The sequence below is a fragment of the Gopherus evgoodei genome, chromosome 5 (genome assembly GCF_007399415.2).
Source record: "Gopherus evgoodei ecotype Sinaloan lineage chromosome 5, rGopEvg1_v1.p, whole genome shotgun sequence".
NCBI lineage: Eukaryota > Metazoa > Chordata > Testudines > Testudinidae > Gopherus > Gopherus evgoodei.
Window position 1 is genome coordinate 145,332,560 of NC_044326.1, and position 4,509 is coordinate 145,337,068.

Sequence of the window (4,509 nt, forward strand, 5' to 3'; positions counted from 1 at the left end):
CCGACTAAGTATGTTCTGCTGCCCTTCACTCATGCAGGAAGGAGAATAACATTTCATACCAGTCAGTGCTAAAGTGATTTGTAACCCGCCACCAGCTAAAACTGGTCATTTTGGGGAAGCGGCCCCATCATGCTGCATAGCTAGGCAGAGTAGGTGTGTCTATGCAAACAGGGTCTGTTCCTGAAGCCTTTCCCACAGCTGGTCAGTAGGTGTGAGAGGGGAGCTCATTCAGCCCTTGCTTCCACTTAATATTTAAAAACACCTTAGTGTCCCTATCTCTGCTGGCCTTAGATTTCTCCTCCCATCTGTTTCCTAACAGCTGAGATGAGGTGGCTGAGTGGTTAAGGTGATGGACTGCTAATCCATTGTGCTCTGCATGCATGGGTCCAACTCCCATCCTCATCAGAGGCATTTAGTCTTCCCCCCTCCTTTATAGACAACCATCTCCCCTTTGGTACAATGACAGATCAAACAATGTTGCTTCCAGCAAACAAAAACCTGCTCAGAAACCCTCTTGCTTTAAATAAAATGTCTAAATCTCAGATTTCTAAAAAAAATTTCTCTAGTCCTGTATGTCTTAGTTTACATCTCAAAAGGTAACAGCCTCATAATCTCTCCCAAACACCCTGGGACCACCCCCAAATTACTAAAATACCCCAGTTCTCAGCAAGGCCACGACAGTGACCCACAGCTAGAGTGTCTAGGCCAAGCTGTTCTGAAGGAGGCAACTCAAACATTTTCTCCCTGCTTCCCTTGGCAAGGTCTGACAAGGAAAACAAAATTCCCCACACTGAAAATTTTTTGCTGAAAAACCAATACTAGCTATTTGGGGACTTTGGTTCAAATGTATTATTATTATTATCTTCTGATTTCTGAATCAGTTTTATCCTTCAGGTGTGTTTCCAGCTGTTGAGTTGTGGGGCAGAGATGCCAAGTCATGATGTCTCTACCCCTCTTTCATAGGTTCTTCCAACTTTCTAGAAAGCTCCTTTGCTATGATGTGAGTCAAGCAGTGCCCATTGTTGCTGTCTTATCTCGGCGAAGTCTGCATTGTACATGGTTCCTGGGATAGTCCTTGGGAGTGTAGCTACCTTTAATGGGCCAGCAGTGAGTCTGGCTCCTCCCTTGTTGCACCTGAAAGGCTGGTGGGGGGCATATCCCAACCTCATAACATATTTCTGTAACACACACAGAACAAACTTCATAACTTCCCAAACTAATGTGAGCACATAGAATGCAAGACGACATTAATGTTCAACAGATGAACAGTTCAAGCTTTTAAAATGATACCTCACCAGGTGGACTTTGTTCAAAACATATCATCACTATAAGAGCGTGGTGAATATGGGGCTTACAGGGTGCTGCTTTGAGCACAGCGTGCCACACCTGGGCTTACACTGCAATGGGAACGTACCCCCCTTAGAGTCCATCTCTCCTGGGATAAAGGTGGCAGCAGGACTGGCCTGGGTCATCTGACTTGGGTTCATGGAGCTAAAGCTGAGGGGCTAAAAACTGTGGTGCAGATATTTGTGTTCACACTGAAGCCTGGGTTCAGAAACCCTCACCCCTCGTGGGGTCTCAGAGGTTGGCCTCAAGCCCATATGTCTGCACTGTAATTTTATAGTCTTGCAGCCCAGGTCCCATAACCCTGAGTCAGCTAGCTGGGCTTTGAGACAGGTGCCCTGGGTGTTTTAATCACAGTGTAGACATAACATTAGGGTAGGTCTACAGAGCAATGAAACACCCAGGGCAGGCTTGTGTCGGATTAATCAGGGTCACGTGGCTTGGGCTGTAAAGTTGCAGTGTCTGTGTCTCAGCTCAGGCTCAGTCCCCTGCTCTAGGAGCCCAGAAGGTTGGGCGGGAGTTTAGCAAGTGGAAATGGTAAAACCGCAGGGAAGTATTACCCTGGACTCATGGCAGTTCTCCATTGGTCTGTCTGCTTTTGGGGCAGGGATAATAACTCCCAGTGATGCCCTGTTGAGTGGCTTTTAGGGGCACCTGCTCTTGGCTGCTGTCAGAAGGACCTTTGGTCTAGCCCAGTGTGGGTTTTCTTATGGTTTAAATTACACACACAGGCACTGATAACAGAGTTACTGAATGTTTGGGAGTTAGGAGCTGGTAGGTCAGTGGTCCAGTCCCCTCATGGATGACCCCCTCCCTCTGGGACAGGGGCAGGTCTGGGCTCTCACACCAAATGCTCATTGTGGCTGTCAGAATCTGTGGGCAGCTCACCTAGTTCATGCCGAGGGTTGAGTCCTGCTTTGTGCCCAGTGTTTGAGAATGAAAATCCTAATCCACCCTATGAAATAACGAATGCAGCAGGATGTGCTATTGTCCCTGCCCCAAAGCAGACAGACCAATGGAGAAATGCCATTGAGTCCAGGGTAATACTTCAGTGTGGTTTTGCCTTTTTTGCTTGCTAAACTCCCTCTCAACTTTGAGGGGGCTCAGAGCCCAGTATTGAGCCTGAGCTGAGACATCTACACTGCAAATTTACCACCCCACACCCAAAGCCTCGGGAACCTGAGCTGGCACGGGGCAGCCTTGGGTGTTTCATTGCAGCGTGGACATAGCGTAGTATTATGTCTACACTGTCATAAACACACCCAAGTCATTATTCTCAAACCCTGGGTCAGTTGATTCAGGCTTGTGGGGCTTGTGCTGCAGGGTAATAAAATTACAGTGTAGACACTTGGGCTTGAGCCCAGCCTCCAAGACCCCAGGAGTGTTTCTTATTCCTGCATTCTTTATTACTTTATCACACAAATTGGGGGACACTGCAATGGTAGCCCAGGAGGGCTGGGGGAGCCGGCTAGCAACGGGTGGGGTTATTGCAGGGGCACCCCCAAGAATGGCATGCAGCTCATCATTTCTGCAGGATCTGACACAGAGCAGCTGTGTTTTCTGATATACTGGTTCTCTAGCACACTTACTCCATATTCTAGGCAGGACTGACTCTATTTATAGATACAACATAAAGGAGAGAAAGGCCCTGGGGAATCATTCCCATTTCTGTCTTTGCACCCCCTGCCAACCTTAGCCAAGAGCACTCATAACAGCAGCAGATGACTGATAACAACACAATGACTGATAACCATCATCTCAGCACCAATTTACAATAGCATGGTAGACAGTACAGAAGAACTGATAACCATCTCTACTATCTTGCAAAGGCAAATGAATGCTGCTGTGTAGCACTACAGTACCACCTCTGTCAGCATCATCCAGTACACATACGGTGACAGTGACAAAAGGCAAAACGGGCTCCACGGTTGCCGTGCTATGGTGTCTGCCAGGGCAATCCAGGAAAAAAGGGCCCAAAATGATTGTCTGCCATTGCTGTCATGGCGGAAGGAATGAGTGACGACATTTACCCAGAATCACCCACAACACTCTTTTTGCACCGTCATGCATTGGGATCTTAACTCAGAATTCCAGTGGATGAAGGAGACTGCGGGAACTATGAGATAGCTACCCACAGTGCAACACTCCGGAAGTCAATGCTAGCCTCGGTACATGGACACACACCGCCAAATTATTGTGCTTTGTGTGGCCGCGTGCGCTCGACTTTATACAATCTGTTTTACAAAACCAGTTTATGTAAAATGGTCTCTTCTGGACATAAAGTCGACTAATTTCTGAAAAACAGAGTGTAGTATTGGGAGCAGCATCTGATGTTTTCCTGTCTAGCCGGCTTGCTGCCTAGGACAAATGCTCCTTGAGTGGGGTGATCCACAGGGAGTAGCTCAAACCTCCAAAGTGCCTGGCCAGGGGCAGGACATTAGCACAGCAAGGGAGGGGTGTGGCAGTGACACACAAAGGCCTTTTGCAGGACTTCAGACTATTGGTCAAAGGTGGTGGGGAGGTGATGACCTCACAGAGAGATGCTGACATCAGTCAGGCAGGAGAGGGGGCGAGGGGCCAGGGAAACCCCCGTGACCCCTGTGGCTTTGCTTAAGCAAGTCTCCTTCTCCAGGTCTCTCTTTGAGGACTGAGAGAGTATTCGGGTTCACGGACGTGAGCAGCAGGCAGGGCGGGCTTTAGGCTGATTCAACCGATTCCCAGGCCCCACGCCTTAGGCTCCTTTAAAATTTTATTTACTTACTGTCGGCTGAGGTCTGCTCCGGGGTTTTCCATGGCCTGCTGCCCTGATCAAAGCGGGGCTGGGAGCGTGGCTGCCCTGCAGCTCCACTCTCCCAGCTGGAGTCCCGGCCGGAGCTCTGCAAGCTGCCCCGCAGCCCCGGCTGGAGCTCCTGGCCATTTAAATAGCCCCCAAAGCCGTGGGAAAGCGGGGGGCTCCGGGGCCTATTTAAAGGGCCGGGGCTCCAGCTGTTTCGGCCACCCCATCCTTTAAATAGCCAGCCGGAGCCCCGCAGTCCCCATGTATTCTCCAGGGCTCCCGCGGCTATTTAAAAGGTCCAGGGCGGGGTAGAAGCAGGGGAGCTCTGGGCCCTTTAAATAACCCCCAGAGCCCTGGGATAGCGGGGGCCTTGGGGGCTCTTTAAAGGG

The 4,509-nt window shown here is 49.7% G+C and overlaps 1 non-coding gene across 1 annotated transcript; it reads left to right on the plus strand.

Moving 5' to 3' along the window:
- Positions 1 to 323: 323 nt before the first annotated feature.
- On the plus strand, positions 324 to 405 carry TRNAS-GCU. The gene has a single exon. It is a non-coding gene; the product is annotated as a tRNA-Ser (tRNA).
- The last annotated feature ends 4,104 nt before the right edge of the window (positions 406 to 4,509 follow it).